Genomic DNA, 16,367 nt, shown 5'->3' with positions numbered 1-16,367 from the left:
TGCAACCCCATGGACTATAGCCCACCAGACTCCTCAGTCCATGGAATTCTCCAGGCAAGGATACTGAAATGGCTATTCCCTTCTCCAGGGATCTTCCCAACCTGGAACCTGGGTCTCCTGCATTGCAGGTGGATTCTTTACTGTACGAGCCACCTTCTTTTTTCTCCTACCCCACCTACAAACCTCTCGCAAAACGTGTTCAACAAACCTCAAAATATATTCAGAACACCACTCTTCTCACATTCTTGCCACCTGCCACCACTTTGGTTCAAGCCATTACCCTTTCTTCTTAATGTTACAGTATTGTTCTAATTTGTCTCCATGTTTCTAACTTCTTCTCTTTAGTCTCACTAGGCAACCAGAATGATTCTGTCAAAATATGTCAATCAATGTCATTCTTCAAACCCTCCAACAGCTACTTATCTACTCAGAGTAAAACGTACCAGCAAACTATGACTTATAAGATCCTACGTAATCCTGCCAGTTCATACTACTTCTCTGAACCCGTCTTCTCAGGCACCCACCCCTGCTTCACTTCTCTCTAGCGATACTGGTCTCCTCATCGTTCAGGTTTCCCTGAACTTGCATTAGGAATTTTTACCCTTGCTTTCTTCTGCCTGAAATGTGTTCCTCCACTTGTAGGCATTATTGGTTGAAGTGTGTCCACTCAAAATTCACATGTTCGAGTCTTCACCCCTACTGCAAACCTGAGAATGTGCCCTCATTTGGAAATATCGTAGTTAACAGAAGTAATTAGGTTGAGATGAGGTTATACTGGAGGTGCATGGACCCTAACCCAGTGTGACTGGTGTCCTTATAATGTGGAACTTTTGACACACATACACACAGGGAGAACGCCAAGTAAACATGAAGGCAGAGATCAGAATGACATACCTACTGGTCAAGACACCAAGATTTCCAGCAAGCTACCAGAAGCTAGGAGAGAGGCATGCAGCATATATTCCTTCACAACCCTAGCAAAGAACCAACTCTAGTGACACTTTAATTTTGGACTTCTAGCCTCCAGAACTGTGAGATCACAAATTTCCGTTGTATCAGCCACTCAGTTTGAGGCACATTGTTATAGAAGCCCTAGCAAAGTGATACTATTTGTATAATTTGGCCTCTCAATTTAACAGGTCTTTAATCAAATGCCTTCTGATTGAGGTTTTCTCTCACTAATATTTCATATACATCCCAAAAGAGTTTTTCTCTTTATTTTTCTCCATATTATTTGCAAGCCTTAGTTTCCCTAATTTTTCTTGTTTATTTTCTTTAGATCAACAGAGAATATTTAGTACTCTCCACTGTGTCCTCAAGAGCAGGGATTTCTGGGATTTCTGGTTATTTATTAGTGCTGTTTCCCCAACTACTGAAATAATGACTGACACACAGGAGGTACACGATAAATATGTGTCCTGCATGAATTACTGAGCTCCCTAGTTATTTCAGTTCAGTTCAGTTCAGTCGCTCAGTTGTGTCCTACTCTTTGCGACCTCATGAATCGCAGCACGCCAGGCCTCCCTGTCCATCACCAACTCCCGGAGTTTACCCAAACTCATGTCCATCGAGTCGGTGATGCTACCCAGCCATCTCATCCTCTGTCGTCCCCTTCTCCTCCTGCCCCCAATCCTTGCTAGCATCAGGGTCTTTTCCAATGAGTCAACTCTTCCCATGAGGTGGCCAAAGTATTGGAGTTTCAGCTTCAGCATCAGTCCTTCCAGTGAACACCCAGGACTGATCTCCTTTAGGATGGACTGGTTGGATCTCCTTGCAGTTGAACCAGTCTGGACTGCAAGGGACTCTCAAGAGTCTTCTCCAACACCACAGTTCAAAAGCATCAATTTTTCGGCACTCAGCTTTCTTCACAGTCCAACTCTCACATCCATACATGACCACTGGAAAAACCATAGCCTTGACTAGACGGACCTCATTGGCAAAATAATGTGTCTGCTTTTTAATATGCCATCTAGGCTGGTCATAACTTTCCTTCCAAGGAGTAAGCATCTTTTAATTTCATGGCTGCAATCACCATCTAAAGTGATTTTGGAGCCCCAAAAAATAAAGTCAGCCACTGTTTCCACTATTTCCCCACTTATTTCCCATGAAATGATGGGACCAGATGCCATGATCTTAGTTTTCTGAATGTTGAGCTTTAAGCCAACTTTTTCACTCTCCTCTTTCACTTTCATCAAGAGGCTTTTTAGTTCTTCTTCACTTTCTGTCATAAGGGTGGTGTCATCTGCATATCTGAGGTTATTGATATTTCTCCTGGCAATCTTGATTCCAGCTTGTGCTTCTTCCAGCCCAACGTTTCTCAGATGTACTCTGCATATAAGTTAAATAAGCAGGGTGACAATATACAGCCTTGACGTACTCCTTTCCCAATTTGAACCAGTCTGTTGTTCCATGTCCAGTTCTAGCTGTTGCTTCCTGACCTGCATATAAGTTTCTCAAGAGGCAGGTCAGGTGGTCTGGTATTCCCATCTCTTTCAGAATTTTCCACAGTTTATTGTGATCCACACAGTCAAAGGCTTTGGCATAGTCAATAAAGCAGAAATAGATGTTTTTCTGGAACTCTCTTGCTTTATTGATGATTCAGCAGATGTTGGTAATTTGATCTCATTAAAGACCATATATTAACCCGAAGTAAAACTGATATTCTTTCAACCTCCACTTTGGCTGAATCCCAAGGTAATAGTTGGCTTCACAGGTGACACAATGGTAAAGAATCTGCCTGCCAGTGCAAGAGATGCAGGAGACGTGGGTTTGATCCCTGGGTCAGGAAGATCCCCTGGAGGAGAAAAATGGCAGCCCACTCCAGTATTCCTGCCTGGAGAATCCAATGGACAGAAGAGCCTAACAGGCTGCGGTTCATGGGGTCACAAAGAGTAGGACAATGACTGAGCAACTGAGCACACACGCACGAGACAATATTAATAGTTACCAGCTAATCCTAATTCCAAAGTGAGATCATGGAATGCTAGAAAAGACCTCCATCATCTAAAATGAGTGCTAAGTTCCATGATTCCTCACACAAAAGAAGATTTGTGAGTTTAGGAAGTGAGGACACGAGAATTTCTGGAGAGAGCTGGATGGGGTGGAGACTCCGCCTGTCCCTCCTTTCATGTGGGGAGAGGTGGTGGTGCTTCCTTCCCGTTCCCTCAACTTTGGCACGTGACACTTCAGAAAGTCAAGTTAAGTGCATACTGTCATCCCCTGAAGTTTGTGGCGTCTTTCAGCGGACTCCTGTCTGACCCATCCCTGTCTGGCCAAGCAGCCAGTGACTGCATGTGGAAAGTAACCCCACTCATGGCACTGAATCTCATTTGCAAGTTTTCCCATGAACTGGGAGCCACAGTGAGTGTGAGAGCTGGCATAGGACAGTTGTGGGGACAGGATGCCGGCTGAGAGATGCTGGGAATGTACAGCCAGATGCTGGCGTGAGGGTGGAGCCAGGAGCCGCAGCTGGGGAGTCATCACTATTGTCAGGAGTTGACCCGAGAGATCCTAGTGGACACAGTTAGCCTTAAACACCCAGGGTGTGGGGGAAATGGCAGGAAATCAATGGTGGCCAGGAAGGCTTTTTCCTGACTCTTCTGCTTCAACCATGACTAAACTCTGGGAGTTAGGAGAAAAGATGTGACAGAGTAAAGAGAAGCCAAGATCTAACCCCTAATATTCCTCCGACACAACACATACACACACTCACACACTCATTACATACTTCTCACCTGCAGCAAGCCAAATTGGAATGTAGGAGGTCACAGGAGAGGAAGAACATCTGATAAAGTTCAGAATTGCTTTTCAACCAGAGACACTGACATATTCATTTTTGAACTGAGAATATTTGTACGACTAAAATGATTAAAGAAATTATAGATTCAAAGAGGACTTACGTCATGTATAGATACTGCTCAAGATTCGTTCAAGGGCAAAGAAATGACTGACTTTACAGAGAGAAAGGAGGGGAAATGGAGAAAATTAAAGCAACTGTTTTGTTTTCTGTGAGTATGCTACATTTTCAGCATACTGGTTTCATACTCTGCTGCACAAACAAGGAAGAGCATCTCTTTATGAAAATTATTTGAAAATTACAGGCAGGATGCAATCTATCTGCTTTAAGTAAAGTAAACCCCAGACACTCTCATTTTCCAAATCTGCATCATTTATAACTGATTTAAAAACAATACAATTTAAACAAAATTATTAAAGTTTTTTTTTAATGTAGACTAACTCTCTTGAGACTTCTGAAAGATGGTGTGATCAGATTATTTATCTACTTTTTAAAAGTTAAAAAAAAAAGAAACATGACTTTATAAACCAATTTCTGTTGCTAGCAGCGTGGGAAAGGTGAATAGGTCTAAAGTAATTTTTTTTCTGTTTCAGCACTTTTGAAAGGCACAAAAGGAAATAAGACCAATCCAGAAAATTCATTATTTCTCTCCAATTTTTCCTTTTCCCATATGAGCAAAGCCTGGAAGTGTGCAGACACAAGAGGGAATGTTTCCACTGTGTGGGAGTAACATCTGCAGACTAGGCCTTGGACCACCAGAAGTGGAGAGAAAGAAGCATGTGGGTGTAGAGAGAGCAGACACTGAAAAGAAAAACTGGGAGCTGCTTTGGCCCTACATCTCCCTGACTTGCCTAACCTTCAGTTTACCTTTTCTGTTACATAAGACATCTAAGAGCAGTCACATTCATGTAAAAAACAGCTTTTAAGTAATGGTGGTGAAATAGAGATCAGAGCATGCCCTTCAATTTCTTTTTTTTTCCCCTGTGAGTATGGGAAAGGATACAGGGCTTCTGAGATGGCTCAGTGGTAAAGAATCTGCCTGCCAATGCAAGAGACATGGGTTCAATCCCTGGGTTGGGAAAAATCCCCCTCCCTCCCCACCCCCAGCAGAAGGATATAGCAACCCACTCCAGTCTTCTTGCCTGGGAAATCCCATGGATAGAGAGAGGATTCTGGCAGGCCGTGGTCTACACAGTCACAAAGAGTTGGACACGACTGAGTGACTAAACACACGTGCACTCTATAGAACCTAGGCTGGTGGTTTTCATGGGTTTCTTCCTGTTGGTCCTTTGCAGCCATTTATGAAGATGGCAGGTGGCACTAGTGGTAAAGAACCTGCTGCCAATGCAACAGAGGTAAGAGAGGCAGGTTCGAGCCCTGGGTTGGGAAGATCCCCTGGAAGAGGGCATGGCAACCCACTCCAGTATTCTTGCCTGGATAATCCCATGGAAAGAGGAGCCTGGCGGGCTACAGTCCATGGGGTCGCAAAGAGTCGAACACAACTGAAGTAACTTAGCGTGCTCGCAAATGAAGATGGCTAGGCGCAAGCCCAGAAGCTGCAGGCCTCTGCTAAAAGCAGAGGCAGGCCCAGTGAAGAGGAAGCTAAACTCTGGGTGAATTCCTCATAAAATACCAGGGACAAAAGGGACCTTGAAAATGCAAATGATTATAATGATCATCATAATGAAAGTAACATGCGACTACTGCAGAAACATTTGAAAGCATAATGTGGTCTAGGAAAACAACCCTGCAATGTGCATTTAATCACCACTGACCAAAAATGCTTGCAATGGGCCTTTGTTTTGTTGGGAGCCAAGTGTTTTCTGGAACTCATGAAGCCGGTTTCACCAAGTGGCAAATTACCAACAGAATATAAGTGAAGAGACAACAAGCCTTAGACTGAACTTTTCCAATAAAGGGGAGACTCTTCAGCTGTAATGACCAAGGTATTGAAAGCGAAAAGAATGTTGATAGACATACCTGTAAATGCCCACAGATGAGTTTTAGGGGTTGGTTTGGTTATGTCTACAGCATGTGGGGCTTGATAGCTTGCCCACTGAATAGCTTATGCATGAGGACAATTAAAATTCAGTATATAAAATTTTGAAATTATGTGGGGCAGAGGTATATTTAGAAAATTGGGCAGGAAAAATACATACCATGAACTTTTGGAACCTATTTAATTAATTTTGATTCTAGGACAATTTAATAAGTCTCTTTGTTGCTGTGGTATTGAAACTCTATCAACCTTTTTCTCATAGAAAACAAGATACACATTCTTTAGAGATCATGGCGTGGGTTTTACTGTTCACCTTTGGTTCACAGCCTTAGTGAGCAAGGCTCCTGGATTCCAATATTCAAGAAGAAAGTTCTAGCCCTGGTGATGATTAAGTTTCAGGAAATCATCTGCCTTCACCCCTCACCGTTCACACCTGGCATCCATGAGAAGGGGAGCCTTCCTGGGATGTGGACTGGACGTCAGAAGGCAGAAGCCCTGTTGTCTTTCATGAAAGAACTACTTATCCTAGAGTCATATATCATATATGGCCAAAGTGTGTGGTTTAGGAGATGTCAAACATACTCAGAAATCCTAGGCCTCATTCACTCAGCTACCAAAAACGGAAATATATTCATAAGAAGACTTTCAAAGTTAGAATGAAGTTGAGACCCAATGTGTTTACTGCCAAAAAAACAGGCAAAGCAAACTGAAAGACCTTAGATTTTCTGACTTACATCTATTGTGTCTTTTATTTTATTTTTCTGAAAAGAAAAAGAAAAGGTCAAAGTCAATATTCAACCAAAATGTGCATTAACAACTAACAGTAAATGAGATAATGACCACTTTGAAGGTTATTTTTAAAGACGTTACAGTAAATTATAATATGGATATGAAAGAAATGCTGTCATGAATTTTAATCTTACAGAATCTTTTTTACTTTATATTCCGGGGAACATTTAGAAGAATAGATTCTTCAAATGTTATTGTTAATGCCAGTGTCAGATAATAAAATAATTTATTAGTAGCTCTCATGATTCTTATAAAAATAGCCTTCATTCTCTCTCCATTCTTCCTTCCTTGTTTCTTTCCTTCATTCCTTCTCTCCTTACTCCCTCCCTCCCTCTCTCCCTCCTTTCCTTCCATCTTTCATCTTTCTCCAAAGAGAAATGCCATTTTCTTTTAAAGCTTCAGAAATTCAAATTCAAGTGAGCGTTCTGATATTTGAGATGTAGATTAAATATAGGAAAATTGTCAAAATATTCAGATTGGTGGCGATAGAGAAGATTACATTAAAAGCTGTTTCTCCAGGAGGTATTACTTTTAAGAGTGTTTTTAAAGGAATGATTAGAACATCTGTTTTTTGTCTAATTAATATGGACTTGACTAAGACAATCACATTTTAGAAAACTGTGCTTTCAAAGAAAACATGTATCTAATTTTGTGAGTTTAATAAACTGAAAAATCCCTGTGTTGTCTTTGTTGTGCCCCTTGTGGCATCAAAGAGAATTGGTTTTATACATGTTTTTACTTGAATACAATTCCTTGGTGCTAAAAGGCCTAATTCACTCTAACTTCAGTTTGGCCCCCAAATATTCATAGATGCTGACAGGTTATCAGTTTCTTGACTTATGTGCTAACTCCTTGAATCTTCACACTGACAATATTAATGACTGACAGTCATTTTTATCTATTTGGTAGCTGAAACACTGAGCCTTTGAGAGAGTGAGCAACTTGCTAAAAGTCACATGTATGTGCGTACTAAGTCACTTCAGTTGTGTCTGACTCTTTGTGACCCCATAGACTGTAGTCCACCAAGCTCCTCTGTCCCTGGAATTTTCCAGGCAAGAATACTGGAGTGGGTTGTCATTTCCTACTCCAGGGAAGCCCATGGTGGTGGTTAAATGGAAGGATCTGAAAGAGAACCAGGAATATTTGAATCTATAATCTGGCATATTACCTCATCTCTCACTGGACTGAAAGTCAAGAATGAAACCTAGACAAATAAAGGTGTTTAAGCCTGTTTTTTCCCTAGGAAAATGAATAATTTAAAACATGAAATTAACATCTTATATGTTGCAAATTGAAACATTAGAATATCATGAGAGGTAAAAAAAAAATGAACACTTGCAAACTTCAAACACCTGGTCTATTGTTCTCTTTCACCCTGCAGGATGGATGGGGACCCTGAGATCCATTTACTTGGATCTTCTTCCAAATGTGTGGGTTTCGGATATGAGCAATTTTATTTTCTCTGAAGTCAGGAAGGGGAAAGGAAAATATATAAAGAGGATGAAGTAGACATATAAATACAGAATTCTTCTCAACTGCTAATACATGCCATCATGATCAATAATGAAAAGCATATGTGAACCAAAGAAATACATTCTCTAATATGTTTTACTAGTGTTTATTGTGGTAAAATACACATAACATAAAACTGACCATTTTAACCATTTTTAAGTGTACAGTTCACTGGCATTAAGTATATTCATGTTGTTGTGTAACTCTTCCCACCATCCATCTCCAGAGCTTTTCATCTTCCAAAACTGAAAGTCTGTGGCCATTAAACACTAACTCTCCCTTCCTCCTTCCTCCATCCCTGGAAACCACCATGCTACATTCTGTTTCTATGATTTTGAGTATTCTAGGCACCTCATAAAAATGGACTCATACCATATTTGTCCTTATGTGACAAGTTTATTTCACTTAGCATAATGTTTTCAAGATTCATCCATGTTGTACTATGTATTCAGAATCTCCTTCCTTTTGAAGGGTGACTAGTCCATTATATGTATATACCACATTTTGTTTATCCTTTCATCCATTGATGGGCATTTGGGTTGCTTCCACTTTGGGGCTATTGTGACAATGCTGATAGGAACACAGTTGTATAATGTATGTGTTTATAATTATGTGTGTGTGCTTGCTCAGTTGCTAAGTCATATCTGACTCTTTTGCCACCTCATGAACTGTAACCTTCCAAGCTTCTCTGTCTACGGGATTTCCCAGGCAAGACTACTGCAGTGGTTGCTATTTCCTTCTCCAGGGAATCTGTCCGACCCAATGCATCTCCTGCATTGCAGGCAGATTCTTTACCACTGAGCCACCTGGGAAGTCCATCTATAAAATTAACTAAATAAACTATCTGCAACACCCTCAGAAGCTTTCGAAGTCCCTGAGTTCTACTGCCTGCTGCTGCTGCCAAGTCACTTGTCGTGTCTGACTCTGTGCAACCCCATAGACGGCAGCCCACCAGGCTCCCCCGTCCCTGGGATTCTCCAGGCATGAATACTGGAGTGGGTTGCCATTTCCTTCTCCAATGCATGAAAGTGAAAAGGGAAAGTGAAGTTGCTCAGTCATGTCCGACTCCTAGCGACCCCATGGACTGCAGCCTACAAGGCTCCTCCGTCCATGGGATTTTCCAGGCAAGAGTACTGGAGTGGGTTGCCATTGAGTTCTACTAATTCACTATTAACAGAGTAACAAAGTTTCCTTTTAAATAAAACAAAATCAACAGAATTAGATCACAGATATCCAAAACTCCAGTAATTTTACATTATAATGAATATTAAAGAAAAAAGGAAGGATTCCAATTTCAGATGATATGGTGGACCAACAAGTCTATCTTCTTTCCCTCTAAAAATCTATTCCTTTAGGTGTAATGGAATAAAAAGTATGTATCTACAAATAAAGAAGAGAATAGTAATGGAGGAATTAGAAAGCTAGAAGCTTTGGGGGAGACGAAAGCTGATTCATGGATGAGTAGTGACTGGCAAAGTAGTCAGGCATAGGATCCAGTGAAGAATATGGGGCTCTGGCTCAGAAAAAAGGAGATTTGTCCCTGAGGAATTTCAATAGATAGAAATGGATAGGGAAGAAATGTGGGAATTAAAATAAGAATCCATTAAAATTTCATGTGGAAGACTTCTCTGCATTTAGCACAAAATGCCAAGTGCCAGGTGATTCTGCCCAAGAAAAAGAAAATAAGCATTTTTCTCTACTAATGAACTTTGAACACTGGTACTCCAGGACAAAGTCTGCTTCATTTGGGCCTTAAATGGTTTCAAAACTTAACACAAGGCTTCTTGACCATTCACCTACAACCTAAGTAGGAGAGACAAGAATCTGTACTTGTGGATGAAATACATACAGTCATTTTAATTAGAGCCTCATTCTCATTAACAAACTAGATAGAAGGGGAAAGCCAGCAAAAAAAAAAAACAACAACACATAAGACAAACAAATAACAAACCAACTTACACATGCAGGAAAACAAAAACAACAGAAAAAGATCAATAATCAGACACATCACCATGAAATTTCTGTGAGTTAAGGATCAATCTTAAGTGTTTCCAGAGCGAAAGACCAGGTTATGGGCCAAATGTTTTTCAGATTTCCTTCTCAATAGCAATAGTCTGGGGAAAGATGAGGTAACAATGCCTTCAAAGGGCTGAGGGAAAATGAGGTTTAACTTAGAATTCCAAATCAGGCAATATATCAGTGAAGTAGGTAGATAGAATAAAGACATTTAAGTCATTCAGAAAAATTGTCCCTGGAAATCTCCTTTCTTAGTGAGTTTTTCAACAAAATGCTCTGGCAAAACAAGGAATAAACCAAGAAAGAGAAAAATATGGTATAGGAAACAACAGATTCAACATTTCCAAGAAGGTAGTAAGAGGATTTTTTAGGATGAAGCTAAGTACCAAGAGATTGGAACAGAAAGGAAGTGTGCAGAGTCAGGAGGGCTGGAAGGAGTGGGATGTGTAGATAATGTGATCTTGGGCATAACTGGGGATTTCTTGGGATATAAATATGAAATAAATTCTACCCTGAATTTTTGCTATGGAGAGACACAGGAAAGAATATGGGCACAAACAGGAAAAAGAAAGAAACAATATTTATTCTTAGAATGCTTCTTGGAAATAGTATACAATATAACTGGCTATTGAAGAGAATCTATGCATCTTTAAATTCAAAATTATAAAAGAGAATCACACAGAAAGTAAAGAGTGGGGAAGAGATAGAGAAAAGTGGAGGTATTGGTGGAAGATCTAATGTCTTCCATTTTACAGAGAAAGGGATCAAACAATGCTGTTAATGATGGAAAATGGATGAAAAATGGAGGTTTAAGACAGTTTTCTGATGTAGAGAGGGGAGAGAGATGTGGCAGATGACATATGTGAGCTAATTAATTTCTATTAATAGACATTTTATGTGTACATGCTAAATCACTTCAGTCATGTCCGAATCTATGCGACCCTATGGACTGTTGTAGCCCACCCAGCTCTTCTGATTCTCCAGAGAAGAGTACTGGAGTGGATTGCCATGCCCTCATCCAGGGGATCTTCCCAACCCAGGGATCGAACCTGCATCTCTTAAGTTTCCTGCATTGGCAGGTGGGTTCTTTACCACTAGCACTACCTGGGAAGCCCAGACATTGTATATGTTTTGTGAATTCCAAAAAAGTGTTAAAAAAGTTAAAAGATCAACATAAATACCAGTGCAGCTGAAACCAAAAAATAGTAGGGGGATTTGCTTCTGAAGAGATAGAACTTGTAGTTGACTGGGAGGATACTATTCATTTCATTATATTCTTTTCATTATAATCCTTCTTACGCTGTTTGGGTTTATTTGTTTTGTTTTACAGCATTGAGTTAATTTCAGGTGTGTTATTATTGCAAATATAATTAAATACTCTTTAAAATCCCTGTACTCTAGGTGTATAGCAAAGTGAATTAGTTATGCATACATATATGTCCACTCTCTCGGATTCTTTTCCCATACAGGTCATTACAGAGTATTGAATAGAGTTCCCTGTGCTATATAGTACGTCCTTACTCAGTTCAGTTCAGTCGCTCAGTCATATCCAAATCTTTGCGACCCCATAGAGTGCAGCACGCCAGGCCTCCCTGTCCATCACCAAGTCCTGGAGTTTACTCAAACTCATGTCCATTGAGTCAGTGATGCCATTCAACCATCTCATCCTCTCTTGTCCCCTTCTCCTCTTGCCTTCAATCTTTCCCAGCATCAGGGTCTTTTCAAATGAGTCAGTTCTTCGCATCAGGTGGCCAAAGTATTGGAGTTTCAGCTTCAGCATCAGTCCTTCCAATGAACACCCAGGACTGATCTCCTTTAGGATGGACTGGTTGGATCTCCTTGCAGTCCAAGGGACTCTCAAGAGTCTTCTCCAACACCACAGTTCAAAAGCATCAATTCTTCAGTGCTCAGCTTTCTTTATAGTCCAACTCTCACATCCATACATGACTACTGGAAAAACCATAGCTTTGACTAGATGGACCTTTTTTGGCAAAGTAATGTCTCTGCTTTTTAATATGCTGTCTAGGTTGGTCATTACTTTCCTTCCAAGGAGTAAGCATCTTTTAATGTCATGGCTGCAATCACCATCTACAGTAATTTTGGAGCCCAAAAAATAAAGTCTGCCACTGTTTCCCCATCTATTTGCCATGAAGTGATGGGACTGGATGCCATGATCTTAGTTTTCTGAATGTTGAGCTTTAAACCAACTTTTTCACTCTCCTCTGTCACTTTCATTAAGAGGCCCTTTATTTCTTCTTCACTTTCTGCCATAAGAGTGGTGTAATCTGCATATATGAGGTTACTGATATTTTTCCCGGCAATCTTGATTCCACAATTTGTAAAGCAATTATCCTTCAATTAAAAAATAAATTTAAAAAATCTGTTGGGACCTAATTTATACTGATAACATATGATTAAATACAAATTTCAGAGTAAATTCCTTCCCATTTTTGACAAAATTCTAAATCCTTGATTTTCTCCAGCCTTGAATTCTATATGTTGTTGATGAATAATTTGAAAACTCTGGTAACTAATATTTATTCTTAATATAATGTCTCATTTAAGGTAAATTAAAATTCTATGATAGTAAAAACAGAATGGAGATAAGGACTAGTGATGTTGTTTTAAAAAAAACACTGTGCATTTCAAAGGCCATGTAAAAATATGTCAACTCCTTTTTTGAACAGAAAACCATTTGTGAATTAACATTTGGAAATGGAAACTAACAAGGAGGAATTAGATCTTTATACAGAGAAGAGGCATAAAGAAAGAACTAGGGATTATTTAGAAAACACTCAGATGTTTCCTTCATATTTTCTTTCACTGGAAGTACCATAATTCCTACCTACACTAACTATATGAATTACTACCCCCCCAAAAAAATAATAACCATTGTGTGTTTTAAAACTACTTTCCCTTGTTGAATCATTTAGACCAACTCTAGCAATTAAAATGGCAACCCACTCCAGTATTCTTGCCTGAAGAATCCCAGGGACAGAGGAGCCTGGTGGGCTGCCGTCTACGGGGTCACACAGAGGCGGACAGGACTGAAGTGACTTAGCAGCAGCAGCAGTGGCAATTCTGAATACATGAAACCATAAAGAAGGGAAAAGAATATTCTCCTTTGTACTGCAAGACAGTTACATTAAATGACTAGACTAGCTCTTTTCTTTTTTGATACTGACATCTATTGGAAAACAGGAGAATATGTGTATGTTTGTCTTTTGAAGGCAAATAAAAACTGATTCATTAAATTTAAAATCCCAATTAAGTTAAAAATTAAGAATGTAAAATAGATTAATCATTTTAATGACAATATTTTCTAGTTGCTTGAAAACACATTTACATGAGTTTTCAATATTATAGACCTTTTTTAAAAGCCAGTAGTTGTTACTACAAATATAATTACATACTCTTTAAATTCCTGTACTCTAGGTAATATGTTCATGATTCAGACTAACAATTGAACATTACCAAGAGAAAGAAAAGAGGGAAGTTTGACTTAAAATAGAATGTACTCTATCAGACTCTAAAGAAAAGATTTTTTTTTCTATCATGAATCTATAACATAAAAAAAGGAAGTGATCTGAAATAAGTTCATTGATTCAACACATGAATATCCTTTTAAAAATATTTGGGAAATAGTTTAGCCAGGTTTTTCCAATCTATTCATCACTTGAGCAAAAATATGTCTGCCCAATAAAGCATGGGCTTCCTGGTGGCTCAGACAGTAAAAGATCTGCATTGCAAGAGACTCGAGTTTGACCCCTGGGTCAGGAAGATCCTCTGAAGGAAGGCATGGCAATCCACTCCAGTATTCTTGCCTTGAGAATTCCATGGACAGAGGTGTCTGGCAGGCTACAGTTCCTGGGGTTGCAAAGAATAACAATAAATAATTTTCAATAAATTATGCATGTTATTCTATAACTGCAACTCAAACTTCTCTTCAATTAAGTATGTCTGGGTATACCAGTTCTACAAAGGGCATTTTGTATCTAAAGGAACTAATTCTCAGACATTTCCACGGAAATACAGAACACAAAACTGTTTTGTAAAACAACCTATAAGGTACACATCTTCTCCACACTGAACTGGTTTGCAAACCTTACGAAATAACTCGTCATTTTTCTTTGAGCTTTAATCAATATAAGAAAATCATGCATGTGATGGAGAAAAGTGCTCTTCTTAAAATTTAAGTTCTCCTTTTCTTGACTAAAAATTTGACATTTAGAATTATAAAAGTAATATAGGATTGAATGCAAATAGTATATAGAGGGTAAAAAGGAATCATTCCTTTTTTCCCTTCCCTAATACCACTCCTCTCTTGCCCAGAAAAACTGCCAACTTAATTTTTCTAGACTACATGAATTTACATATATATGGATGTGTATGTACAAAAGGATGGCATATGTATCTATTTATTTTATACACACATGCATCTATGTACTTGGGGGCAAATATCAAGTCTAGCTCGATTCCTGGATTAGGAAAATCCACTGGAGAAGGGATAGGCTACGCACTTCAGTATTCTTGGGCTTCCCTCACAGCTCAGCTGGTAAAGAATCCACCTGCAATGCAGGAGACCTGGGTTTGATCCCTGAATTGGGAAGATCCGCTGGAGAAGGGAAAGGCTACCCACTCCAGTATTCTGGCTGGAGAATTCATGAACCGTATAGTGCATGGGGTCACAAAGAGTCGGACATGACTGAGTGACTTCCACTTTCACTTTTTTTCGTCAAGTCTAGCAATTCAAAAATACATAGAAGTATTGTAACAATTCTAAAAAAGAAGTAAGAATCCCCCAAATGCTACTGTCAAGAAATATTGGCCCTCAGTTTTTACAAACAGCAGTTCAGACCTCTTGCATCAATAACAAAGATATAAATAAGAAAGATAAAATGTGATCATATTCTTCATGTTATTTTAGTTAATATGACATTTACAGAACTAGAAGAAATTTAAATAAAGCCAAAGAAATCACTGAGCTTTAAATCAATGTTTCTTTACACTAAATGATACTAATTCCTAAAGATAAATCCTTCTAAACATAAGAGAAAATATGAAGGTAATATTAAAGAAATATAAATAAAAACATATTTTTTCCTTAAGCTACATTTCCAGATTCCTACATTATTTATTGACTCTTTGTTAAATGAAATAAGAAACTTCACAAACTTAAGCTCTCAGCCTCTTTTTTCATTCCTCGTTCCTTTTTCTTATAGCCATATTGATTTCACATGATCACAGTTCTATAATCGTAAGTACTACAATTTAGTAATTTTATATTTCTCTGTTTTATATTTCATTTATAAAATTTAATTATATTAAACTCATCCCTTTACCTATTCCAGTCATAGTTTCATGTTGAATCTTGGGGTGATCATCAATGGGCTAGATATATAGCTTAATTTCAACCTGGTTTTCAGGGGACTGATATTATGCATGTTGCTAAAGAAATCAATGTGGATTTTAAAATGTTTGGAGTCAAAAAAAAAAAAAATGTTTGGAGTCAATACTACATAAAAGTCCAAGAGCTGGAAAATTTATTTCATAAAAATAGATATTTCCTCCCTTTCAATAAAATGTGCCATGATGTTTCTTTGTCTTTAACTTTTGTTTTTTAAAAATCTATACAGGGGTATCCTTTGAATGAGTTCCTTTGCATGCATTTGGCCTTTCTGCTGTGATATAAGGAGTTGTATTTAACAGAACTCGGTGCAAAATCAAATTCAGTTTAAAAAATACATATAATAAGAGAAGATATAAAGACATATTTTGCCTCTTAAGTAGATGTAATGGGATATAATTATTGATATTTCATAAGTAGTTATCTTTAAGATTTTCTCACTTATGTTTTTGTGTCTGTCAATCGTGCTGGTCAGAGGTTTCAGACATAAAACCTTTACTGGGTGGAGTTCATGTTTGGATGCAACGGAGAGAAAGGCAAAAGAGCACTCCCCATTTTCCCAGCACCTCACCTGTTTGTTCTTTTCCACCCATTTTGGATTCTGGAGAAGTATCATCCTTGTCTCCAGCCTGTGGAGGCACTAACAAGCTTGGCTTGCTGAGCCTTCAAGTCCGCTACTACAATGCTAGGACTGGAGTTCAAGGAACTCTCTTGGGTCTCTCCCACTCTAACTTTCAAAAGAGAATGTGTTCAACCACCAGTGAAAGTCTTAGGGTTGCAGTCTGTCAACAAATGCTGCTCTTCACCACAGCCAAGTCAAAGATCAGGTCTTCTTGAGGTCATGATGC

The sequence above is a fragment of the Cervus elaphus genome, chromosome 18 (genome assembly GCF_910594005.1).
Source record: "Cervus elaphus chromosome 18, mCerEla1.1, whole genome shotgun sequence".
NCBI classification, from domain to species: domain Eukaryota; kingdom Metazoa; phylum Chordata; class Mammalia; order Artiodactyla; family Cervidae; genus Cervus; species Cervus elaphus.
This window is presented reverse-complemented; position numbering follows the sequence as displayed.